The 14,973-nt window shown below is 44.9% G+C and overlaps 1 protein-coding gene across 1 annotated transcript in view; it reads left to right on the forward strand.

The window, feature by feature from the left end:
* Positions 1–935: 935 nt before the first annotated feature.
* The window catches only part of ETV3 (ETS variant transcription factor 3), a 46,455-nt gene continuing 32,417 nt past the window's right edge, over positions 936–14,973 (forward strand). Inside the window, exon 1 of the mRNA XM_073609725.1 lies at positions 936–1,093. The gene's annotated coding sequence lies outside the window, so the exon portion shown is untranslated. The remainder of the gene's footprint in view (positions 1,094–14,973) is intronic.

Consider the following 14,973-nt stretch of genomic DNA (forward strand, 5'->3'; position numbering starts at 1 on the left):
CCAACGGAGAGTGCAGCCATGGAGACCAAGCAAATGTCTTTTTATATGGAGGAGGGGGTGGTCAACTGTTTCAAAGGCAGCGGAAAGGTCCAAGAGTAAAAGTACGGAATAATGATCGTTGGTTTTGGCTGTTAGTAAGTCGTTTGTGAGTTTTAGGAGGGCAGTTTCTGTGGAGTGCTGTGGCCACAGAAACTGCCTGTGGACGAAATCCTTGCTCTCTATGTGAAAGCAGTGGTCCAACATGCTGCTGGACCTCTTCAGAGAGACTACTGCTTCCACACTTAGAGCCAGGGGTCCCACTCTGCAGCTACATGCAGGGGACATGTTTCTTAAGCTGTTTTAAGGCTTTGCACACCTTGACCTTTTTGTTTTATTCCCCTAAAATGTGCCCATCCGACTTCAACTGAAAGTTTTATTGTGCTCTGGTAAATTATTTTATTTTTTTAACTTCTTAGACCACTGTTTTACTTCATATTCATTGAAGAGAAGATACCCTCCTTCTGGGGGTGACTGGGGCTCCCCCATCACCTCGCAGACTATATTGGGTTCTTGCCATTGCTCAAAATGGCGCTAGCGCGGCACTCACTGGCAGACATCCCGCCTCTAGTGCCCTCACGTGCCGTTCTGCCACGCCCCCCGTGTTTGCTTCACGCAGTTAGACGTCACCCAAAATGGGCGGGAACACCCGCTAAAGCCCCTATGAACGGGAAATTTCTCGGTGACGTGACCTATAACGAAAGCCAAGGTGGGATGTAAGAAGCGAGGCGGGGGCGGGAAGGTTCGCGTGACGCAAAGCTGGTTTTGTGGGAGAAGAAGGTGGAGCTTCGGACGGGAGGGGGCGCGTTTGAACGTCCTGACGTCCACAGCGTGTGTTTTGGGACGCAGCGCGTAGTGGGCGGGGCCTGCGGGTGATTTTGCGTTTTCAATGCTACGTCCGCCCGCGGAGGGAGGGGCGGAAGCGTCAACCGGAAGTGGGATTAATAAGGCGGCTGGTACTTCCTGCTCACTCGTATGAGGAGACTGGAGGCGGCCGAGGAAGGAGGAGAAGAAGCGGAGAAGCTGTGAGCGGAGCGGAGCGGAGCGGCTGCCACTGGTAGGTCCCTGTGTGTACACCGTGCGATGTACATTCCTTCCACAGGCTGGAGCGGACAGGCCTCACCCTTCTGCGGGCCTCAGCACCCCTCCGGCCGGAGCAGCCCAGCACTGGGGATCTGTGGCCCATACCAGGGCTCGGTGGAGGCAGCCTGCCCTCATTGCGGTGTATAAAGCTTGACCCTGTTGATCCAGACCGCTCTGGGCCCCTTGAAGACTTGCTCCTCTCTTCCCCAAATGTAGAGTCTCCGCCCACAAGGGGCCTGTGACTCTCACCTGTGTAAACAGCTGGACTCTGGAGTCAAGAACTTAATTGCTATTGGAGGAGACTGTTTTGCGGTGTGACGGTCGGGGGGGGGGGGACATGCTGGGTACAGCCTGCTTTACACTTGGCGGTCCGGTGAGGGTAACGTAGACAGCTGAGCTATGACTGTAGCGCCCCTCGTAGGCCGGGTTCATCTATGCTCGCTGTTTTTGTTGCGGTGCGTTTTTGTGCGATCTTCACACTTGTTTTTAGACGCGCTGCCATTGGCCCTCCTTGTACCAAACTGTACTGTCTGCCTTCATTTTGAGCGCTGAGCAAACTGTTGGCACTATATAAATCCTGAAGAAGAATAATAATAATAAAACGGTTTTGACTGAGCGTCTAATGAAAGCGCACCAAAGATGCGGCATGCTGGTCTTGGATGCGCTTTCATGAAAATGTTCATTCTAATACTATTCAATGGTAGCGTGCCCAAAAAAAAAAAAATGCGAAGATTACCCCACGCCAAAGACGTGGCGCATTTGTGAAAAGCTGCAAAGGCAGCCGCAGTGCGTTGTACACGTCCCTGCAATATTGACCCCCTCCCAATAAGTGTATATTGATTGGTTTGCGCAAAAGTTACCACGTCTACAAAAATGGTAGGTTAATTAGATCCTGTCTAAATTGTCCCTAGTATGTATGAATGTGAGTTAGGGACCTTAGATTGTAAGCTCCTTGAGGGTAGGGACTGATGTGAATGTACAATGTATATGTAAAGCGCTGCGTAAATTGACGGCGCTATATAAGTACCTAAAATAAATAAATAAAATAGGGGATAGGTTTATGGAATATTAAAATGTGTGTGTAAAATATATAATTTTTTTTTTTTTTACACTAGTAATGGGGCTGATCAGTGATTTTTAGTGGGACTGCGACATTGCGGTGGACAGATCAGACACTTAACTGACTCTTTTGGGAACCAGGGACGTTATTACAGTGATCAGTGCTAAAAACATGCACTGTTATTGTACTAATGCCACTGGCAGGGTAGGGGTTAACAACAGGGGTGATCAAAGGGTTAACTATGTTCCCTGGGTGTGTTATAACTGTATGGTGTAAGGGCTCCCTGGGACAAAACACAGATCTGTCTTCCTGCACTGCAGACATGATCTGTGTGATCTCCCCTGTCAGAAAGGAGCTTTGTCTTGTTTACACAGGCAGATCCCCATTCTGTCACTGTTGCAGGTGGCCGGCGGACATGGAGTCCGTTGGACCCGCTGATTGTCTCCCCCGCTGGGCCAATGGAAGTGCGTGCCCACAGATCGCCGTGTACGAGCCCGACATACACCTACGGCGATTTGCACAGCTGAACCAACCTGCTGCAGTATAACTGCAGGGGCTGGTTGGCAAGTGGTTAAGTAAATGAGGCCGTGCTGCAACTGCATGCAATCACTGATGTGGTCTTTACATGGTTAATACACATGGTGAGGAGCTGATATCAAGTATCACTTCCTAGCTGTGTCAGCTACCCTCTGAAAAGTGATCTGTCATGATTTGTTCTTCAGAGGGGTGATGTCAGTGTAAATGATACCTAGAGACAGAGACAGAACTGTCAGATGGGAGTCGGACACAGCAGGGAGCTGTATTTAACTCATTGGGGTGGTATGGGCTGCTTGTTTATAGGTTTCAGAAGTATTATTATTATTATTATGTAATAGTTGTATAGTGCTAACAGGTTAGACGTAATGTCTCCCTCAGATGGGCGATCAAGCCTGTCCTCTGTGCGGATGTGTGTGGCCACCTCAGAACTGCAGGCAGCCAATAGAAGTGGATGCACAAAGATTACCATGCTTAGATCCGAATGCAGAGGGCCAGATCCGTTCCCCGCCTCTTGCCTGCATGTCAAAGGATCGGGTGTCTGTACCGCCGCTGCATGTGCATTCAGTTCTATGGGCTGCTTACACACATCTCTGAGGTGGATGCACGTGCTGGGGGCTCTGTAAGGAGGACTGGAATGATAACTTATCTGAATGGGCCCTAAGTGAGCACAACAGCTGCAGTTCAATACTAGAGGTTATGTGGGCCCTACTGTATTGTCACCATACACATCGAGGAGTTAGGCAGCCCATAACATTCATCATCTTTATTTAACCAACGGAGGAGGAGGGGGGGGGGGTGTTCCCTGTGTGTGATAGAAATGGAGCAGGGTGCCCTCTGTGATACTCCCTTCTATATCCCCTGCTGTATTGAAGACCCTGTGATGCAGAGTGAGGAGAAAGCTGGAATGTATTTAGTATAACATTGATCGGGGCTGGACAGACTTCAGCAGACAGGCCTTAAAAAATGCCAGGATTTTTTTTTAAGCTCCATTGACAGTTTGTGAACCTCAAAAATGCCTTTTAATTTCTTTTTATTGATGTGTTTTGCATTAAAACGTACAAAGTATTGCACACGAACTGCCCAGCAGAGCTTGGTGCCAAACACAGTAATGAAAATGTTATTGGTTGGCTTCTGAATTTCAGAATGTCTTCCCCTGGTATAGAATAAGGGGGGCTTCTACCTGTGCGGTGTCTATTCTGCACACCTATGAGGGCTACAAGTCACTGCAAGGTGTGTGCATGGAGAGGATGCTTATACCCATTCTATGTATGAAAGTAGAATATGCTTTGATTTTTCAGAAGACCTGGAATGTCCCGTGGTCCTGTGATGTGTTTAGTGGGGGATTTGAGCTCTGGGCATCTTTTGATGTTGATCTTGTATTATGGTGTGCCTGAGCGAACAGGATTTTGCTGACATGTTTTTGGACTAGGATGCTGATGGGAATTGTAATGTCTGTTTATGAGTGTGCTGCAGCTCTATTTATAAATGTATTCCGAACTAAAAGTTCCATTATGCCAACTCTACAACAGATGGAACAACAGGCGATGCTCATAGAGCTGGAAGCTCGGGACACACTACTGAATCATCTCAGATAATACTCTGGCACTTTGTGGTAAATGACATACCTGATATTTATTGGTATGTCTGTTCATGTACCCGCCATGGCTGATGAAATACCACTGAATGGTGACATATACACAAGCGCCAGTATGTCAGTAATGCGTGGTGGGATTTGTTGTGCATTGTATGTTGGGAAGTTCATACTTTAGAATGTTTTGTTATTGATTAGTTTTTTCATAATTTTTTCCTCTTGTTCCATCATATTACTATATGGAAATCCAGTATGTTTCCTGCATTAATCTTCAGTTTGGGTCTGTGACCTTTTTTATTTTTTTTGCATCCGCTGGGGAACTGGCATTGCGATTGTTGGTGGATCTTCAAACCTGCATCAGCATTTCTAAACCTTTTTAACCCTAGAGTAGTGGTTCTTAATTCCTGTCCTCAGGACCCACTAACAGGCCAGATTTTAGGTATTACTTTGGGGAGATGCAGACTAGAATACTGCAATCACTGAGCAGCAAATGATATCTCCTGTGATGTACTTCAGTTATCTTGCAAACCTGGCCTGTTAGTGGGTCCTGAGGACAGGAGTGTACAGTGGCAGTTAGATTGCAATCTTTATCCCTGGTTCACACTGCTGTGGCTTATAGGACCGGTGACAGTCGCTGAGGCTAACAAAAAAGGGGTCACGTTGCAGTGATAATTTCCTGCACTTTTGCCTTGACTTGAGTGCCATAGACTGCAATGTTAAATCACAAAAGTCACAAGCAAGTGGCATGACCCGAGCCTTACAGGCGGCTAAAAAAGATCATTGGCCCTGGAACCATGCCTGCACCACCAAATCAGATTTCATTTAGCCACATTTCAAGGAAACTCAAGCAACTTCTAAGGGAACCCAACATCAAAATGTTATGAATCTGCAGTTGGTTACTGAGGCAAAATATAGAGAATGTACTCGGTAAGAAGAGTTTAATATCACTTTAGTGTGTGTGCAGTTTTGTATGGTGTGGTTTTTACTTGTATGCAATTGTAACCACCTGTTGTGTTTTTGTTTCCCAATCTATTGATTTGGGAAATGTAAGGAGTCTATATACTCCTTATTTACTGAAAATAGGGGACTGAGCTGGTCAGACGCATTGTCTGTGGCATAGGAAAGGTACTTGTTTCATTAACATTTTTAAAGGCTACAGACAGTAGGTTTGTTGTGTGTCTAATATAAAGGAATGTTGCTGCTTTCTCTAAGGTTTACAGTCTTGGTGAAGGAGACGCAGCACTGTATGCAGAGGGTACGTGTTTTTGTTTTGTTTCAGTTGCCAATTTCCTCCAGTGAGTTTCATGTTTTGCCTGACTGATTACATGATTTTATGGTTCGTCTCTTCCTTGTTGCATGCCTCTGATAAGGAGATGTTACATTCACAGCTGTTTGACATTACAAGTCTTTGCAGCTAAGACTTTCATAATCGCTCTGAAAAGTTCTAGGATCTAAACGGACCTTAATGTGGTTCTTGTATCTGTTCTGTCCTTGCTTTTCACCTTTTTATCATTGCCTTCGGTGTGTTAAATTTGCATTGATCACTTGCTTGAGTGGTTCATATGTTGACAATAATGCCAAAAATGACTTTAATACTTAGTTATCGTTTAATTTATAAAATTTACATAATATTGTGTTGCATAAGCCTTTTTTTTTTTTTTTTTTTTTTTTTTTGTGTATGTTAAAGGGGTTGTAAAGGTAAACATTTTTTCACCTTAATGCATTATATGCATTAAGGTGAAAAAACTTTTGACAATACCGCCGCCCCCAGCCCCCGCCCGTTTTACTTACCTGACACCTCGAATCTCCGCTGCTCGTTCTCGTCATCTCTATTGCAGCTCAGCCTGGTCGCTGATTGGCTGCAGTGGATGGATTGAAAGCAGCGCAGCCATTGGCTCGCGCTGCTGTCAATCACATCCCATGACACGGCGCGCCGGGGGGTGGGGCCGAGTGATACAGCCAGCGGCTATAGCCGCTGGCTGTATCACGGGAGCGCGCCCGCAACAACTAACCACCATGTGAGGGAGCTCGCATTAAGGTGGTTATTTCTTGCGGGGAGGAGCTGAAACAGCCGCCGAGGGACCCCAGAAGAGCAGGTTCGGGGCCACTCTGTGCAGAACGAGCTGCACAGTGAAGGTAAGTATGACATGTTAGTTAGTTTTAAAAAAAAATAAAATTACCTTTGCAACCCCTTTAACCCTGACAATTCTTATTTGCTCCCGAATTGGTCTGTTAATGATACTTTTAAGTGTTTTGTTACAATATATCTACTGGACAGGTAAAAAGTCCAGCCAAAGCTCGTTTGGCTGGGCTTCTCCTATGGGTCACAGGAGTGCAGTTAATTTTGTACTCCTGTGACCTGTTTTCAGCAGAGAGGACTGAAGTCTGCTCTGTGTTGACATCACTGAAATCAGTCCGGGCACCGCGTCATCCCCACAATGGCAGTCTGGATCCGCCAGGTGCCTGGACTGACACCTATCCTAGCCTCTCAGAGACTGCCTGAGACGGCTGCTCCCCGCCGCCTCCACAGCTTAGCGCTCCAGTGAAAAGGAGCAGAGTGAAGAGCTGCTGATTGGCAGTCAGCAGCTCTCGATGATCGATCGGTTCTCAGTGTTGAGGCAGCATCAAAACTGTGCTGCATCCACCTAGGTGAGTATGATGGAGGAACAAAACCCATACTTACAAAAAAAAGTTGATCCTGCCTGTGCTGTACTCTTATCAGTTACATTGTTCCAGCTATATGAAAACTACAGAACCTATCTCTTTGTTTAGAGGATAGGGAGGTGTTTGTAGTCCAAATCAGGAGATCAGCTTCGGGTGACAATGCTGATGCTCCAAAGATGGATGTACTGTGTTGTCCTTCTAGGACAAGGAGTATTTCACAGGCAGTATCACCAGGTGAAAAGGGGGGAGAGTTTAATAAAAGAAAGCTAATGCAGCAACTACTCATAAGGACTGATAAGCTGCAATATGTTACATTTTTATGCTTGGGACATGGATGCACATGCATACTCGATTGGGCAGAATGGGTTTATTCCCCAACTTATTTGCTATTTTCATCGGTGAGAGGTTACTGCCTGCGGCGCACCCAACGTTGGTAGGCAAAATCATGCAAGTATCTACAACAATCTGGCATGAAATCGATCACTAGGCCAAACAGCTCATGTACAGCCAGCTGCATTCTGCAGTTAGCAGATGTGTTTAGATAGCAAGTAAAGCAGTACGACGCTGCTCACTTTTTGCTGTTCACTTCCAGGGGTCACTTTGTTTTTCACTATAGGTTCACTGTGTGGATAGTTTGTGGCATTTCCTCTATTGGTCTCTCTCTCCCTCTCCTTCCTCCCTACACACACACACACACACACACACACACACACACACACACACACACACACACACACACACACACACACACACACACACACACACACACACACACACACACCTTTCTTTTGGTGGTATTTGATCACCCCTGTGGTTTGTATTTTTTTGTGCTATAAACAAAAAACAACCATTTTGAAGAAAACTATTTTTTGCTATAATATCCCCCAAAAAAATATAAACAAATTTCATCAGTTTAGGCCAACATGTATAATACATATTTTGCGGTAAAAAATGTTTTTTGTTTTTGTTTTCCTCTCTAGCGGTAATGGTGGTAATCAGCGATTATTTTAGCGGTACTGCGGACAGATCAGACACTTTTTGGACCAGTGACATTTATACAGTCATCAGTGCTATAAAATGCACTGATTACTGTATAAATGACACTGGCAGGGAAGGGGTCAACACTAAATGATCAAATTGTGTTCCCTAGGGAGGTGTTTCTAACTGTGAGGGAAGTGGACTAACAGGGAGCAGAGAGAGATCGCTGATCACTAGGAACAGCTGATCTCTCTACTCCCCTTACAGAACGGGGATCCACCTTGTTTACACTGGCATCCCCGTTCTGGATCTCTGTGGCGTGTTTGCGGGTGGCCGGCGGATATCGCGGGCGCACGTGCCCACTGTATCTATTACACGAAGCGCCGTACCGGTACGACGATTTGTGCAATAGAGCCGACCTGCCGCAGTATAACTGCGGCAGCTGGTTGGCAAGTGATTGAAAACCTTCAGGGTGGGTTTTTTTATTGGGGGGGGGGGGGGGGTTGTTTTTTTTTCTGCCAGGTAAAGTCATAATGTGCTAGTATGCATCTCATACTAGCACGTTATGTGAAACTTGCCTTAAAATGAAGCTGTTCCAGCGAGGTCAATGCTGCGGCCGCTTCCATTTTAACCCGTCTTGCTTCTGGGTTTGCAGGGTCTGTGTGCAGGAGCCACGATTCACAACACAGGGCTCGCAAAGAGCGGGAAACCCATGGCTGTTCCTTCAGAGCGCATGTGCCTGTGATGTCACTGGCTGCATGTAAAGTAAATATTTCCTAAACGGTACACGTTTAGATATTTGCACTACCTATAGGTAAGCCTCATCATTGGCTTCCTTATAGGTAAATGTTAGCAGAGGAAGTTTACTTCCTCTTTAATTTAAAATAACAAATGTTCTTACCTGCTCTGTGCCTTTTTTTGCCTGGCTCATCTACACTTCCTGATTTCCCCCTCACAGGATTTGATTGACAGAATCAGGAGCCAATGACTCCTGCTGCTCTTAATATAACCTGTGAATGCTGGAAGTGAGGAGCTACCAGCGAGGACAGACCTGGATTGAGAGGTGGCAGGTAAGTTTGGGGGGGCACAGACCTGGGAATTATTTACCAGATTGCATTATGGTAACAAACCCTTTTTTCCTTTTAGAGTCTCTTTAAATGAGAACTTCTGCCAAAACCTTTTTTTTTTTTTTGTTTTGTTTTTTGAGCGGTAGATGGGGATGGCTTTGACCTCCCCTGTGGCAGTTCAGCTGCAACAGAAAAATGTTTGCAGGTAGTTGGGGAGGGATGCCCCTGGGGTTATTCCTTCTGTTTATCTCTCTCAGCAGGAACACATCAATAAAAAGCGGAGTGTGTACCTGTCTCTAGCCAAAACATTGTGTTCTGGTAGAGTGCCCACTTGAGTGTCATTTTTTTTTTTCCTCCTTGTGCTTTGACCACCTGGCTTCTGGAATTTGTGCGGCATTACAATAGAAGGCACAATTGCAAGAAGAGGATGTAAGCTGTGATTGAGGGATGCTGGCACTAAACCATTTTCTGTTCTTCACATTTGATCATTTTTGTCATTGTCTTAAAAGTTCAGTTATTTCCTGTTTGTGGCTACATAGCTTCAAATAACAAACCTCGGCAACTGTAATCATCTGTAGCTAAAGGCTCCATGCACACTAGCTTAAACGCTCCTAGCAGCAGCTTTTGAGCGTGTCGGGCAAATCGTGTTATCCTATGTGCCATTAACACTATTTTAGTTGTCATTTTTAAGCTTCAGTTTCTGGGAGCAGAAAAAATTTTTATTTTTTTTTTTGCATTTTTGGGAAAAAAAGCTGGCTGCTTCTAGAAGCTCCTAAATTCTAACTGCTACTAAACACTGGTTTCCAGTAGCCTTCTCTTTTCTTTTCTTCCCTTTTTTTTTTTTTTTTTTTTTTTTTTTTTTTTTGTGAGTCTGAGGCCCGTCTGCATCCTTTAACCTCCCTGGCGGTATGATTCTTTCGGATTTTAGGTGCTGAAAGCGGTACCATTATTTTGCATGGAAATTTGGCGTTTTATATTGTAGGTCTGTAAATCTTAACAATAACACACTTAAATCTGTCCAAACCAGAGTCTAGTAGATATCCCGGGTATGATAAAGTTTGAAACACAAAAACATAAATTATAATATAATAAATAAAAATAAATAATTAAAAAAAATTTAAAAAAATAGTAATAAAATAAATTTCCCCACAATTCACTATCGCTCAATTCTGCAAGTGTTCTAATTTACTATCGCTGTTTTCTAGCTGGTCTAAAGCCACTTTTGACGTAAAGGGACACTTTTTGGTTGCTATGGACAATCTCCAGTTTCCAGGCAGAAAGAACAGTGTATATCATGTAAAACTGCATGCAGGGCATGGGCCAGAGCACTGGGGACAAAAGGGATGTGAAATCATTTCATACAGTACTGTAATCTGTAAGATTACAGTACTGTATGTGTTATGATTTTTTACTTTTTTTGAATTTGCCGCCAGGCTCCGCCCCGTGCGTCGCGCCGCTCGCAGGGAACGGAGCCTGGCACGGAGAGGCTTCGGAGGAGGACGGAGCCCTCGGACACTGCGGGGGACATCGCAGGATCCCGGGGACAAGGTAAGTAAAGCCGCCCCAGGATCCTGCAATGCGATCCCGAGTGTGGCTCGGGGTTACCGCTAATGGTACTGAATTTTAACCCCGAGCCACACTCGGGAATACCGCCAGGGAGGTTAAGTGGATGTAAACCCGATTCATGAAATTTGAGCTGGGCACATATATCTGCAGTGTTTTATCTCTCTCTCCTAAGCCCTGTGGCTGTCTCCTGCTCCGTTCTTCTGTTATCAGCATGGTAACTTCTGACACGTGATAAAACGTGATAAAACCAGCCTGAAATTTGTGTCAGGGCGGGTGCTATAAATTGGCAATGCACAGCTCTGCAAGTCTTATGTGGAGGTGTTTGCCTTTCCTCCAATCAGCTGTCTGTGTATGGCAAGACTCCCCTCCCTCTGCTGAAACAGGAAGAGAAATCTAACATGATGTGCACTTTCTAAACCGTATATAAAGCTAAAAACACAGGTGTGTGTGTAAAATAAATAAATATATATATATATATATATATATATATATATAATATTTTTCATCCTTGTGTATCATCTGAGGCTGTTCACTTCACTGGGTACATCCACTTTAACCACTTCGGCCCCAGAAGGATTTGCCCCTTCCCGACCAGGCCATTTTGTGCGATACGGCACTGCGTCGCTTTAACTGACAATTGTGCGATGTTGTCCCCACAAGTAGAGCTTTCTTTTGGTGGTATTTTGATGACCTCTGCGGTTTTTATTCTTTGCGCTGTAAAAAGAGTGACAATTTTGAAAGAAAACTATTTTGTACTTTTTGCTATAATAAATATCCAAAATAAATTAAAAAAAAAAAAAAATTCTTCATCAGGTTAGGCCGATTATGTATTCTACACATTATAGGTAAAAAAAATCGCAATAGGCGTATATTGATTAGTTTGCACAAAAGTTATAGCGTCCACATAATAGGGGATATATTTATGGCATTTTTTTTTTTTTTGACACTTTTTTTTTTTTTTTTTTTGGGGGGGGGGGGACCATTTACATTTTATACAGCAATCGGGCACTGATTGCTGTATAAATGTCACTGATGGGGAAGGAGTTAACACTAGGGGCGATCAAGAGGTTAAATGTGTTCCCTATGTGTGTTCTAACTGGGGGGGGGGGGGGGGGAGGAGGAATGTGGCTGACTAGAAGAGGAGAGAGATTGTTGTTCCTACTTGGTAGGAACACACAATCTCTCGCGCTCCTCTCCCCTGACAGAACTGGGGTTTGTGTGTTTACACACACAGATCCTGGTTCTCACGAGCGATCGTGGGTGCCCAGCTGTCATTGCGCCCACTGGGCAGGGACATGCGCTACAGCGACTTAACGAGCCAATGTACAGCTATGACGGCTCGCGTAGGCGAGCCAACCTGCCGCAGTATAACTGCGTCCGCTTGTCGGGAAGGGCTTTTTCCTAAAGAGGAAGTATACCCTGATGGGTTTTACTTCCTCTTTTTTACCCTGCTAAGTAAAAGCATAATGGGCTAGTTTGCATCGCATACTTGCCCATTATGTTGCCCTTACCTGAAAACGAAGCCGCAATGTCCCCGTTGGTGGCCGCATCCATCTTCACCCTTCTTCCTTCTGGGGCCAAGGACTGTGGCTCTGACTGGCTGGAGTCACGTAACATGTGTGCGGGAGCCGCTGCTCACAACAAGGGCCCTTTAGAAACGGCACGGACATGCCCTTTCTTCAGTGCGCATGCTTGGATATTGCATGCTCGGTTAAGGGTCTGGTACGAATTTTGCCTTCTTTGTTTTTCTTTTTTTTTTTTTTTTTTTTTTTTTTTTTTTTTTCTTTCACTTTTAGCATAGGGTTCCCCTTAAAATCCATACAGACCCAAAGGGCCTTCCTGGCAATTCTTTTGTTAACATTCAGCTGTCAGCGGGGAACCCCACTGACAGCTGATAAATCATTGGTTAAGGATGCAGTGGCCGGCTTGCCGACCCTCTCCTTGACCAGTTAAACACTGGCACACAGGACGTAATGTGGGGAAAAAAAATGCCCATATTAAGCTCTCCCCCCCCCCCCCCCAACTCCTAGTGTGCATGGAGCTAAAAATTCTCAGCTGGTATAAAAGATTACCTGCCTGTCCAGTGATTTATGTGAAGAAAAAATAATTTGCACTAAAACGATATGCAGAACAGTTTTGGCAGAAACACGTTTTATGTTTTTCGGCTGTGAGCTCCATCCTTGTAAGCCTAAATTGTGGGAGAACCTACACATATCAGCCATAACATTATGACCACTGACAGGCAAAGTAAATAACATTGATTGTCTTTGTTACAATGACATCTAAAAGTGGGTGGGATATATTAGGGAGCAAGTAAGCATGTTGCACCTGAAGTAGATGTTGAAAGCAGAACAAATGGGCAAGTATAAGGATTTGAGCAATTTCTGACAAGGGCCAAATTGTAATGAGTAGACAACTGGGTCCAAACAACTCCAAAACTGCAGCTTTTGTGGGACATTCTCGGTCTACAGTGGTCAGGACCGACCCAACAGTGGAGAACCGGGATAGGAGAGAGCGCACGGACAGAAGCTGCAGAGCCTTGGTGGTGAAGTCACCCTAGACTTACTATGGGACATCTACTGTCTGCTGTCCCTCCTCTGCCCTGAAGCCAGCATTGGGTGCAGATCATGTGACCGGACCAGAGCACCCTTGGATTAGGTAAGTATAGACTTCTTTCCTTTACAGGCTGGTTGGCATAGGGCTTTAATACCCCTTCTTGTGAGCAGCATGGCTGGACACCTATGGGTGAAGGGGGTGCGGTGTTGACCATGCTAGCTCAGGCTCTGGACCACCTAGAAAAATAGGAAACCATGCTACAAGCACTTTGTCCCCTGGGTATAATAACTATAAAAAAAAAAAAAAAAAAAACCTCTAATCATTTAGATGAGCTTATTTTATTTATGGTTTAAAGGGGTTATAAACCTTCACGGTTTTTCACCTTCATGTATTCTGTGCATTAAGGTAAAAAAACCTTCTGTAGTGCAAGCCCCCCTTTTTACTTAACTGAATCCGTTCCAGCAATGGGGATGAGCACAGCCGCTCCAGCTGCTGTCTTGGTTCCTCATTGGATAGCTTGATAGCAGCAGGAGCCATTGGTTCCTTCTGCTGTCAATCAAACCCAGTGAGCCGGTAGGCGGAGTCCTGCTGTCTGTCAATGGATGCAGCCGGACTCGGGAGTGTGCCTGCACGAGTGCCCCCCCCCCCCCCCATGGAATGCGACTCTTCATGGAGGAGCCAGGAGCGCTGCTGAGGGACCCCAGAAGAGGAGATTCAGGGCCACTCAGTGAAAAACCCTTGCACAGAGGAGTTAAGTTTGACATGTTTGATTTTTGTTTTTTTAAAAAAAAAAAGCTTTATAACCCCTTTTTAAGAGTTGTTCTTCTGTATTTTTGTTTTTTTTTGTTTTTTTGTGGTTGCAAAAATTCACAGCGTTCTTTTCACCTCTGTGGACTGTCTGAATAGCAGTTTCCTCTTGGATTCACATCAGATTGAGTAAAAGCCATATGTGTAGCTGAATTAGTTCGAGCAGTTCAGTACTCTGGCCAAACAGCCGAGCCGCACCAGATTTTTAAACTAATATTTAATCTGATTAAAGTTATATAAAACGCACACTGTTTTACAAATTTACATTCTCCTATTTTTATTTTTGTATGTGAATGATGGCACTGTAATTATTTTAATAAAAAAAAAAAAAAAAAATCAAAGTACCTTTTTCCTAATCAATATACAGTCGTCACATGAATGGAGATGCCTCCTGCAGAGTTATTACATTCTACCGGCAGCAGGAGGGGGGTGCTCCTTCCAGGAGAACACCATGATTATTGCTAGAGCTGCTGGCAATAATCGCTTCCTGAAAATCGGACATGCTGGTTGTAACCAAGTTGATCGATGCCCATAAACGGAACGAATCTCGGCCAGTCCCTGCTGATTTGAACTGTCTATGATCAGCTTAAAGTGGAGCTCCTGCCCTGCCACCAAAAAATGAAGTCGGCTACTAATACTGTAGCTGCTGAATTTTAATATTGGGACACTTGCCTGTCCAAGGATCCCGTGATGTCGGCACCCCAGCCGATTTTTCGGGTGGAGCTCCGCTTTACGTGCGCTGCAGGCTTCAGTGCAAAAAATATAAACAGTGTGGGGGTTGTTTTTTGTGTGGTGTGTTTTTTTTTTTTTTTTTTTTTTTTTTTTATTTTGGTACATTTATTGAAGGGGTTGTAAATCCTTGTGTTTTTACACCTTAATGCATCCTATCCATTAAGGTGAAAAACCTTCTGTCAAGCTCCAGACCCCCCCCCCCCCCCCCCGTTTTACTTACATGAACCCGTTCTTTCTCGCTCCGGGGACGAGCACACCAGCTCTGGCTGTGTCAATAGACGCAGTAGCAGGACATG

Source organism: Aquarana catesbeiana, linkage group LG13 (assembly GCF_042186555.1).
Source record: "Aquarana catesbeiana isolate 2022-GZ linkage group LG13, ASM4218655v1, whole genome shotgun sequence".
Classification (NCBI taxonomy): Eukaryota; Metazoa; Chordata; class Amphibia; order Anura; family Ranidae; genus Aquarana; species Aquarana catesbeiana.